The 12912-nt window shown below is 37.1% G+C and overlaps 1 protein-coding gene across 1 annotated transcript in view; it reads right to left on the bottom strand.

Annotated features, from left to right (window-relative positions):
- The window catches only part of brat (tripartite motif-containing protein brain tumor), a 474910-nt gene that overhangs the window by 342835 nt on the left and 119163 nt on the right, over positions 1-12912 (bottom strand). Inside the window, exon 2 of the mRNA XM_089739319.1 lies at positions 9778-9807. The gene's annotated coding sequence lies outside the window, so the exon portion shown is untranslated. The remainder of the gene's footprint in view (positions 1-9777; positions 9808-12912) is intronic.

Genomic DNA, 12912 nt, shown 5'->3' with positions numbered 1-12912 from the left:
CAGACAAGTTTTCTTTATCAGCAAACTATCTCTAACATGATAAATTTCTAAAATGGTTAATGTTTTCACATAAATATTTAAAAAATTTAATAAGAAAATAATAAGTTTAGTAACTCAGGAGTTCGGAGAGTTTATCATTTAATTCTAATAAGAAATTCTAGAGAGCATCCCCCCAAAGCCTTGCGTTCCCAGCTTAGCCTTGGACTGACTTACATCATTCCGTGGGTATCATAAAAGGCGACTAAAGGACATCTTCTGGCTACCATACAACTATAGTATCCCCAAGGAGGGTTGACGTCTGCTAGTTGTAAAACTCATGCCAAGCCCCTATGCAACATGATGAGAGGACTTGCTACGCCGACCCCACGTAATGTGGGATAAGGGCAAGAGTCTCGTGATTGAGATGATATTGAATCAATTAACATTAATTAGTTGAAGCTAAGTGGTAAGGCTATGGTAGATGAGCTTACATCTACCCAGCCGCAAAAACAACAAACCAGTGCCAGTAGCTGGGTAGATGTAAGCTTATCTATCCAGCTACTAGCACACGGTGTTACTGGAGTCCATAGTCATGACCTCGCCAATGCCGCGACCCACAGTGGTCGATTTCCATTTTCATTTCACATGTATACACTATCAGATCTTAATAAAACTGGCCCGGATAATTAATTGAGCAAGGTATAATCAAAACAAAAACAGCTTTGTTTTTCCTTTTTGATACAAGTTTTAAACTACGACTTTGTGTAAAAGTTTTTAAGATATAGTCCAGAGGTGGGCGATGAAATTCTGTGTTCGATAAAAATAATTCACTATCATTCGCATTGCACGCAATGTAACACAAATACAATTCAGCCGGTGCACAGGGTCAACGACCTCGGGATGCGGTTTACGGATTCTCAAAGAATATTTCTCAGCATATTAATATTGTTTTTTGTTTACAATGAAATACTTTATTACTATTGTATCGGTTTTGCAAATACTCTATTTAATGAACAGTAAACGTCTTTAGAGATTTCTATTCTTCGAAATTATTATCAAAATATTCAATCGAATATCTTCAAAATCTATCTAGATTAATCCTGAACAACTGAATAGACCACTTTCGATTCTCTCGTCTCATTATGCTAATCGTTTCTTTATCTCACAATAATCAATACATACATCAAACAACAGTTAATTTTATGGGCCAAAATCTTGTGCTCTCCGTTTAAATTTCGCGTGTATTTTACATAAAAAAAAAGCTCACATATTTATTTAAGGAAAGAAACTTGTAAATAAATGTATTGATTTTATCTTATTTCCGCTTCGTTTCTCTTCCTAGACCTTAATGTGGGCTCAGTTTTCCCCGTCCTCTCTGTTTTACTGTTAGCCAAACAAACAATTTAGAATGTCACGAAATACGATACGTCGTAACATAATTTTATAATAACAAATTAGTTTAAACGAGAAACGCTCCTTCGAATCTCTTACACAATATCTTAACCAACTATATTTGGAGCACAATTTTGAACGTCAGTGAAAAAGGCACTTACGACATTACAAAACCTAATTACTATGCAACGAATTTCATCACGGCTCCTATCGCAGTAACGGGGCAGGCATAATAACACGGACAAGAGCCAGTTTTAAACTTAATAACACTGAAGCTTAACGTGTCTGTTAGCTGTTAGTAGATCGCGGTACACAAAGAGGTTCGGTTGCGGTGTTTGTGACGAGCGGAGCGGGAGGTCGTTGAAGCTAGATTGATTACTAAACGATTTCCTTACCGCTAGCTTACATTACTTAGCCGGTTTAGAAGCATACAAGTTTACATTCACAACAATAACAACAAAACAACTGTTGGCCTATAATAGCACAACGTCACTTGTTACCCACAAGTATTGTATTATTATAGTATTGTATTGTATTTTTTAGTTGGATTTTCTATAAAAGCGTATTTTGTTAGTTTTTTTAAACTATTATTTATTTTTAATTTTTTAGTTGAATTTCAGTATTTATTTTAAATATTGAATTGGGATCAGTCCTTAATAAGTATACCAAATTTTGAGTTACTCCGACTTTTTGAAGGGGGTCAAAATCATCTTCAAAGATTCCGTTACAAACATACAAACATACTTACGTCTGAAGCTAATAAAAGCGTATTAAAAAGCCACTTGTGAGTGTCATTAAAAGCCTCTAAAAGTTTCATCCGAGGATGGGCAGCAGCGCTATTTGAGTTTCAGCGATTCTGCCTATTACTACCGCGAAGCATCGACTAAAGTGGATGTCGGGATTACGATATCTATGTCCTCTGGTTACCAATTCACACCAACTAGACCTTGACCTGGTCCACCGTTCTACGTAAATAATAATCCAAGTGTTGATTTAAATACGCAGAATGATCTTATCTAGTATAGTGGTATATAAAAAACCTTTCAAGGGGCTACGCTTTGGATCTTTTCTTCTTGAGGCTAGGTTAATAAAAACTTACTGGGCAGTGGTGCGATTGCGTATGACACAAAGGGCTCGTCTTCCAACGCCGATATACATTCCCGCTATATCTTCACACCAAGACCGTATCTCTTATCCTTATAGCTAACACCAATTGCATTCAGAAACTCATTTCGTGCGATACGCTGCTTTTTTGTTAGAAAATTATCCTGAAAACTTAATTTTGATTTAATTTTTGAAGTTTTTTTTTCTTAAATCCATTTTGAAATGAGGAAACAAGAATTTTAAAGATACTATGAATCAATAATTTTAAAGATACTATTGCACTACTTGGCGACCTATGCACGTGAATTGTTTTTGCTACAGGCACATACAGGCAACCCTGCTGTAACGACACGATGATTATTACATCAATTCGTGAACATTTGTTAAGTACGTATTTCCTCAGTAAGATTGGTGTCTGCCTGATGGATTCGAACACCGACAAAATCGCATCGCTCGCTGCAAACGCACCTGGCGTCTTATTCTGAAGAATACAGATAGAGTCCTCGACGTGAATTTACAGAATATTAACGAAAAACGACCACTGAGTTTTTCGCCGGATCTTCTCAGTGGTCCGCGCTTCCGATCCGGTGGTAGATTCTGCGAAGCACTGTTCTTGCTGTCAGTGCTAGCAATATCGTCAGGTTTGAGCCCCGTGAGCTCACCTACTTGTTAGGTTACGCTGCCATAGCCTCTCAAGGCTATCAGCTTACATAGAAAAAAAAGATGTGTGGTGTCCTGGGACACCGGATAGGACCGAAGTTCCTTATTATAAAAATATTAATTTAAAGTTCTATTCGAGGTATTTAGAAAATAAAACTGGAGGTTTCGCAACAACCCACGGTCGCTCGGTAACGTGCGAACTTATTGTGGTACACTTCATTCACGGTTGTTTGCATAAGAGTTAGTGTATTGCGCAAACGAACGCTCTGAGATAGTGGTCAATGAATGATAAAAAAATATGTTATTTTTTGTACATTATTACAAAGTTAAGTCGTACACTGTGTGCATTACTAATAAAAATCTTACGTTACGGACGTTTTTTCGCGGTTAGAGTACCCCTCCGCATCATTCCATAAGGAACTTCGTTCCAAAAAAAGACCTGAACTTACAGAATATTAACGAAAAACTAAAAAAAATCGGCTTACAAACTTCCGTTTCACTTCGAAGTCGTTGTTATTTCTTGACGACTTCATCAGATCGCACTTTATCACGCTGTTATCGCGGCTGGTTACATAACAATGACGTAAGCCTAAGAACTTATTACTCTAACATTAACCAAGTCTGTGTCTAAGCGATTTTCACAGTGGTTCGCGCGTGTACGTATAGTAAGTCGACGTGAATTTAATACGAGCTAATGTGACGCACGTTAGGAAAGAGTTTCAAAACAGAACGCGTTATAAGATAAAAAATAATAATTACAATTACAAATTGAGATTCGGGAGACCAATTAATCCAATAGTAACATTACCAAAGTTAGTATCAGTATCCATTTGACATAATATATCAGTCGTGCTAAAAAATTGTAAATGAAACATACCGATCAAATAAAAATTACTTTTTTTTATCGCTTCGATGGGTGAACATTGGAGCGTTGGTCTACCGAGCAATTACAGCATGCAGCTTGTTAGAAGATCTTCCCTTTATCGTAATCCCCAAAGCTAAATGATATTAAAATTCTCAGTTTTCACTGGTACATTTTGAGAGCATCACTAAGGGCCTCTTTCAGAGCGGCATTATATTCATTTCCCTTTTCACACCTGTCCGTATTGGGTGAATCGATCCTCGAATTCTTTCATTAAACTTTGTTAATTTCGTCCCCTCTTTATCATCTTAAATTGTTCGTAAGAGAATTTTTCTCCTCATCTAAAAGGCCCTGCTATTGTAAGCTCGCCGGGTGTGGGGGGTTTCGTTGTTTCCGAGTCTTATGATTTAAATTTTGAGAGCATTTTCGGAGCTAAGAAAATTATTACATAAATAGAACATGTAATAACATTGTTTATCTGAATTGAATTGGTTTCTGTATACTTTAGTAGAACGTAATTAAAGCCCTAAGGATACAACATCTTCGAACAACGCTGTGAACGATACATCGATTCTAGAGCTGAGAAACGCGTCTCGATTATCGATTATCGATATTTCGCAATTAAAGTGGTCACTGTTTAGAGAAAACAAGATTTTTCTCTTTGGCTCACCTTCGAAATCAGAACATGACATGACTTTATTGGTAGGGCTTGTTGTAAGTCCGCACGGAAAAAAAAAGTACCAACACTCTGCTTATCTCTGCCGTGAAGCAGTAATGCCTTTCGGCTTGAAGAGTGGGCAGCCGTTGAACTATACTGAGACTTAGAACTCATGTTTTAAGATGGACGGTGGCATTTGCATTGTTGATGTCCATAGGTTCCAGCAACCACTTAACACCAAGTGGGCCGAGAGCTCGAGCTTCCATCGAAGCAATAAAAGAACAACAAAAACACATGACGTGAAAGCCTTGAGATATGAGAGTGAAGTTTAAATTATATTGAAGAAATCAATCCCAGCCTTCCAATCGAAACTTTCGATCTTCTTCTAATAGGTAAAATTAATTGATTGATTATTATCACAGTTCGCATTACAATACAATAAGAATAATAAAACTTTGACTTTCATTATATACCATTGTACAGCGCAACTGATACTGATAAAAGGGAATTTTCATTTATTAGTATTATCGATTTATTATGCAGGCATTTTAGGGATATATTATTATTAATATTTTCGTTCAGGTAGATTTGAGCGACGTATTAAAAAAAAATTTGTGCGCATTCGACATGAAACTTCTTTTGCGGTGTGTATTATTGTGGTTTTCTTCATTTTTCAACCTTAAATCAAATTTATCTTGTAATAGGGAATGCTGTGTATAAGAGAAACTACCCAGGTCGCTTAGCCCTTTCCCTCTCTCCACGGTCGAATGGTTCGCGAGACGTTCTGTCTATTTTCTCACTCTCGCTTGTCCTGAATTGTATCTTTTCCCTCTAGCCGTAACGAATCTGTCGCGAGTTAAATTTACTCTCAACGCACCTAAAGAAGTTTCACTTTAACAGATCCTTGATATATCTGACTACCTCCATTTCCTTTTAATGGTTTTTTTTTATTGCTTAGGTGGGTGGACGAGCTCACAGCCCACCTGGTGTTAAGTGGTTACTGGAGCCCATAGACATCTACAACGTAAATGCGCCATCCACCTTGATATATAAGTTGTACAGTCTCAATATAGTTACAGGTCTCAACTCTCAATATAGACAAAGGTTTCAATATAGACAGAACAAATGCAGACATATAATATAATTTCCGCACTTAACATCGATATGGTATGTTTCCCAACATTATAATGCAGACACGGCTTGCAAGAGACGCCGGAAGCTATATTCCGGAAACACGTACCGACATTCCAGATATCAATTTGATTCTACGCAATTTAAATAATCATTAATTAATGTTGAAAGAAAATTGTTCATTAATTTTGACTGTTAATATTTATGAGACTTTATTACACGCGATTGTAGAGTTCGACCATAGAATTGTGGTGTTTTATTTACAATATTTGATGTCAGTAGGGTTGCCACAACACGTGAAATTCAGATGGTCAGTATATTTCACCATACAATGCTGCTTCTGTCTTGCTGTATAAGAATTTGCCACTGGTCATCAAGCGATTATTGCTGCTGTAGTCACTGACCTTGAGATATAGTCAAAGTATCATAGAATAAAGTTGCAAAGGTCACTTTTTAGGAATTTATAAGTGTGTATCGCCTAAACTACATATTATTGTCAAACCACATCATTAAGGATGTGGTATTTGAAGATACCCCAACCTACCGAGAGGACAATGGTTATGGTTCTAAGACTTGCCAGTGGGGCATCGAGTTGGCGTGAGGTGATGAGATTTAGACTCCAAACTAAACGCATCACTTTGGCGAAATACGTACTCAACAAATGTTCACGATTGACTTCCACGGTGAAGGAATAACATCGTGTAATAAAAATCAAACCCGCAAAATTATAATTTGCATAATTACTGGTGGTAGGACTTTTTGTGAGTCCGCACGGGTAGGTACCACCACCTTGCCTATTTTTGACGTGAAGCAGTAATGCGTTCCGGTTTGAAGGGCGGGGTAGCCGTAGTAACTATAGTGAGACCTTAGAACTGATTTCTCAAGGTGGGTGGCGCATTTAAGTCATAGATCTCCATGGGCTCCAGTAACCCCTTAACACCAGGTGAGCTGTAAGCTCGTCCACCAATTTAGCAATAAAAAAAAATTACTGTCATTTTCATACTTCGTTCAGCTTGCCTCAAAGATTACAGGACCATGAAACTTACCTTACATCAGTTGAGCTATAAGCTATTCAGAATTCCAGGCAAAAATAACAATAGTGACATTTGATTCTACAAAATAAATAAGGCTTGACAACACCAAAACAACATTACGATTTCAAATCGCTAAATAACATCCGACGTTTTGTATCATCGCGCTACGTACGCCGGATTCGCACCTAATGACCGCCATTTAATGTAAGCTTTTAACGTTTATTTGTATATCAAATTAAGGATACCTGTTGATCGGAGCCCGTACCAGCGCCCGGTGCGTACCTATAATTTGTTGATTCAATGTAAATTGCATCTTCGGCAAACGTTTAGCTAATAAAGCGCTTCGGGTGTTTGCTCCCTTTTTTTTGTTTGCTAAAATTCTTGATTGACTTGTATTATTTTAGCTTATTGTGTGGTTATATTGACCTAATGAGAATGAAGGAGTTATCCCTACTGCTGATTATAAATACTGAGATCCTAAATGTTTCACGTGCTATTTATTAATTAAATGCGTTTTGTTATATCGCAAATATTTTGATAAAGAAAAGTTTGGCGCATAAGGTGATAAGTAAAACGCTTGGAAAACATCATAGATATATGCTTGGTCCAAAGTTAGATGGTACATTCCAAAAAAAGAGACCGAAAAGTTACTAAATGAGCATACTAGTATGGATGCACTCTGCTCCGTTGGTGGGCGGTGTGATGGTAAAAACTTAAAAAGAATAAAACAGTCTCATCTTGAATAATTCCTGATTCTCCATGAAACATATAAAATAAAAAGAGAGAGAACCGGACTCGTTTCACAGACCCAGACGCCCAAGGGATCCATGAGAACGAAATTATTGTCAGCCTCAATAGCCTCTTCTGCTTGAAGTTAAATTGACGTGGCTGGTTTTGGGAGCTCATGCCTAGAGATGAGAGCAATATTTCGCGTGAGGTTAGGCTTGCGTTTTAAAAAGTTTTCACCTTCCAAATGACTCTGATCCTGAATATCACTCGAAATATCGACCCCAATAATCCCAGAACTTTACCAAGGTTACAGGCATCCTTCTTCAAAATTACGAATAAAATACAGGTCTATTTCCAAAACAAAAACAGTTAAATGTGAAATAATATAACTAGAGCAGTGCAATTCCGGTAAAAAACGAATTAATGGCAGCACCGAAAACGGAAAAATTCATATAAACGTCATTACTTGTCGCAACAATTGCTCGTGTACTACTACAAAGAGATGACAAATGTAATCAGGACAATTACACTTGGGCTGCGAGTCGGATCAAAGCGAATTGCTTTATCCGTCAACCGCGTTTATTGTTGTCTTTTTTATATTTTTTAAAGCGGCTCTCAAGGAAACGAGACGCCCGGAGACATCTCCGGGGGCTTTGAAGTGTTTTCGGTCATGAGGCTGTACCCACAATTGTTTCTCCTTTGTTTTATTGAGAAAGGCTTAGCGCACCGTGTGCTTACCGCGAAATACGGGAACGGGTAATTGATTTGTAAATAATGCGAAACGTTTTCCTGAAAATTTCATTACTGTTTGTTCTGTATTTATTTATTTTTCGTCTCGTTTTCTTATTATTTGGTGATCATCTGCTGCAATTTTTTTCTGTGGAAACCCATCTCCTTCTTATTTTATCTTTTGTGACTTAGATAATTGCTTGTGCTTAGCACATTGTTTTTTTTTTGACGATGTTATTAAATTATCTGACGTTATTTTTTTCGTGCAATAATAAGCCTTTTAGCAATCTGTGGTTATACAATTCATTTGACTGTTTAAGTTATTCTGGTCGACAAAACATTAATAAAAAAACATAATATTATAAGTTCATCATATTAATGAAACTATTTTTATATTATATTTATTGAAATACTAAACCTACCTTCAAACATCCACATCTAACAAAATTAGATATGAACTCTTTCATATTAACCGACCCAAATGGTTTCGAAAGATCGAGAATCCATAACGATAAACTTTTTAATATAATCATTCGACCGATTAGATGTACATTAGTAGAAATATCATCAGCGACTTAGCGTCAAATGCATTGACATTGACGGCACCTATTTAAGAATTGCCACGACGAAGTATTTGAATTGGAAAATTTTGTGGATCCGACCATTATGATTGAAATTATTATTTTTCAATTCCGACTGACTCGGTGGTGTAGCGGTTAGCGGCCCTGAGGTCGGTCCATCGTGTTTGAGATCGTACGCGAGATCTTTTGCCCTCGACTTTCCCTTGCACCACCAACCCCTCAATGGAATCCTCATTAAGAGTGATGTGCCCGAAGAACTTGAGGATTCGTATTTGGACTGTTGACGATAGTCTCTCCTGGATGTTGAGCTCTTTCAGGATCGAAACGTTGGTACGGTGCGCGGTCCACGGAATTCTGAGGAGACAACCCATAACACCGGGCATATTAAATTGTGTCCAGATGACCGTGCGTGTTTTGTTTCCAGCTATTTTTATTATTAAGTCTCTCAGCGCACGTGTCTTCCAGTTGAAAGAGTTAGGTAAATTTATTTATTTATAACTTCATATACTAGAACGTATAAAGGCGGACTTAATGCCATAGGCATTCTCTAACAGTCTACCTTAGGGGAATGCAAAGATGAACCTTGGTAGGTGTAGTGTGAAGGTGATATTACTTAAACATATATATATATATATATATATGTTTAAGTATATATAGTATAAGTAACATATATATATATATATATATGTTTAAGTAATATCACGATATATATAGCGATACAATCGAAAATGTTACCTTACATCTCGAATATCCATTTAATGTTAAAATTATTTAAAAATTATAAATTTATGTCACCGACTATTATTTGTTTTTATATGCTTACTTTGTACATATGGTGTAAATAAAGTGTAATATTATTATTATTATTATTATTATCCACGTGCTCCGTAACCAATCGCTACACCAAAAGCAACTCACCTTAAACACTTCCAGCCGCCCAGCAAATACCTGTAACAAAAAAAGTAATACAAACCTAGAAAAATATATATATACAGAGACGAGGACCGACATTTTGGCCATCAGTAAAAACTGTACTTAATAATGTCGGATAGCGCCGTTTATACTTCAGTGAAGCGAAGTGAAAGAGCTCGCATTAGGGCGGATCATTCATCACGATGACAGATCATCTCGACTCGGCCCGGTGACAAATGTTAGGGGGTCAGGTAAAAAGAGATACGGTCCAGAGTTTCACTTAACGAATTCTTGATGACTCTAAATATAGAACGGGCTATGAAGAGAATGCGAAAATAAAAAAATAAAAAAAGCGAATCTTTGTTGCTTAAGAAGCCATAAATTAAGATTTCTTTTTCATTAGCATTAATTAGGAGGTTGGCTCAAGACTTTTGCTGTACACTCTCTCTTTTATGGTTGCTTAGATAGGTGAACGAGCTGACGGTCAGCCTTCGATATAAGTGTGCTTAGTGCAAGCTTTTTAACGTTCTCGATAGCGTAAAAGTTAAGTAAATTTTTTATGCAGTTGGAACAGCGCCCCTAACGGGAAACGTAGGTAAACTTTACAACTCCATACAAATTTGAGTTAACTTTTACGCTAGCGAGAACGTTAAAAACTCGCAATAATCACATAGAAGCCATAGAACAAGGGTAACGCTCCGTCTAACTTAAGACGTGAGTGCTGCACCACCCTTAAAACAAAAACGCATTCTTCACGGCAGAAACAGGCGAGATGATGGTACCTACCCGGACTCACAACACCTACCCCAGCATACCCTCAAAACATTACATTTATATGACGTTATTTTTTTTATTGTCCTTTTAGGCAGACGGCCCACCTGATGGTTAGTGGTTACCATCGCCCATGGACTTCAGCAATGCCAGAGGCAGAGCTAAGCCGCTGCCTACCTTTAAGTACTCTCCATAGGCCGCATTTCATAAGCCGCGCTCCATAAGCAGTGTTTGAAAAAGGATATATTAGAGAAAGATTGTATCCTTTAAACATATTATTATTTAGAAGCCACAATTGCTTACTTTTACGATTTGATTTTGCGTTGTTTATTTTCGTTTTATTAATTCCCACTATTGAGTATGCTTAATATTTCTTGTGGTCCCGGCAGATTGATGAAGATATTTTTCGCGTTCCTGTTCGACAACGATAATATTGTTATGCGCTGGGGTTCGGCATAAATAAAAAAAAATTGCTTCAGCGCTTCAGGTGATCCGTTCGCTGTTTCGCTTCGAGTAGTTCCGATCACTGACTGACTGCGTGCCATCTCTGCAACGCTTTTATAGCCGATACCACATCCCTAGAATTATCGAGAATATTCCACACATTTCGAATATTGTGTTTCCGCTATCTGACAATAGATGGCATTGCAATCCTCGAGCTTTCTAGGTGCTACTAGATCCTTCGATATTCGTTCCCCTATTCGGCGATAGATGGCGTTACTCTTACCGGCGTAACAATATGATTCAAGGTTTCCGTCTTAAGTAGAACCGTCACTGTCGGAGCGGTGTCTACGAAAACATCACGATGCAAAAACCCCAGTGTCGTGACAAAGCCGGTAATCAGAGTCAGGGAATTCTCGCTTCCCCAACGACAATGTATAATTATACGAAGGAGTTATTACGTAAACACGAAATCATTAACCCGTGAACAATCGGCGGCCCGTAACTGATAAATAACGGTCGGCCACGTATCATGGCGTTCGGAAAATTTTGTATAACAACGTTCGAAATTTGAATCGAATCGCTGATTTACGACGCGTCCGATGATTAACCAGACGATATTACCATTCGAATACGATTTGGTTTAATTAGAATGTATTGTTACACTGATATCGGGAAGGTACTTCTGAAATGGAACAAAATTTTGAAATTTAACTGGAAGTTACGTATTTCCTGGCAGGAAAGAGCAGGTGTGTTCACTCCGGGACGGCCGGGCTCTTTGTTCTCGTTTGGAATTTTACATAAATCCCAGATTAGAATATTTATAAATTGTTAATTCGAATTTCGCAATTTAAATCTGACATTTTTTTTAACGCTACATCTGTTGACATGTGTTTAAATAAAAACTTTTTTAACTTAATCGTCACAATGTTTTCAATATATATACTATAATAATATTATAAAGAGGAAATGTTTGTTTGTTTGTTTGTATTGAATAAGCTCCGATACTACTGAACCGATTTGAAAAATTCTTTCAATGTTCGGAAGCTACACTATTCCCGAGTGACATAATGAAAAAAATTAGGGATCCTTACAAAAACTCTAATAATGTAACCCAAGCTGTAAAAAATTACCTAAAATATTCTGTACATCGCGTGCTCTGCGAAAACTATTGATGATAGAATAAAATAATTTTCTACGACTTTGTAGAACACATTATTATTTACAGAAAGTGTCGCGACAGCATATGTCTAATTATTATAGTTATGCCGCAATAAGTGTTCTTTTATTTAAAAAAATAAAACAACGTCAAATATCGTTGAAATTTTTGTTAAAGACCCGAGCGGAGCCGGAGCGGGCCGCTAGTTGATAATATAGAGGACAATACTGACTTAGAGATGTCGAATAAAAAGCGGTGTATCATGTTTGATTGTACAAATACACGTTTTTTAGACGACTACGCCTTCAAAAGAAACCGATAAGTGAAGCTAATTTGAGTTTTTCTCTCATAAAGTAACCAATGAAATTCTCCATTACGCTTCGCCATTATTCCTAATTTACCCCGCAAAGGCGATATTACGCAAGCCCGATTTAAAAAGCCCGCTCTGGTACTAAATTCGCATTTTCTTTTGCCTCGAAAGTAAACTGTTCAACCAAGAAAGAAACAGGGTATGTTACAAAATGTCTTAAGGTATTAAAAATATCGAAAAAGTCGGTTTTCTGTAAAGTCGGTTTACTGACGATACTTGAACGTGACTACGTCATAAGAAAATACTGATGGAATCATTTTTCAAAAGAAAATTTCATTTTATTTGTTTGATAGATATTTTGTATTGATAATTGACACCACATTCACAAGTACACAAGTAGGAGAGAGACAGATGTCGAACGCTGCCGAACGCGGAGGCCGATTGTGCCTCTTTGTCGCTC

Source organism: Bombyx mandarina, chromosome A1 (genome assembly GCF_030267445.1).
Source record: "Bombyx mandarina strain Sakado chromosome A1, ASM3026744v2".
Taxonomy (NCBI): Eukaryota; Metazoa; Arthropoda; class Insecta; order Lepidoptera; family Bombycidae; genus Bombyx; species Bombyx mandarina.
This window is presented reverse-complemented; position numbering and strand designations above follow the sequence as displayed.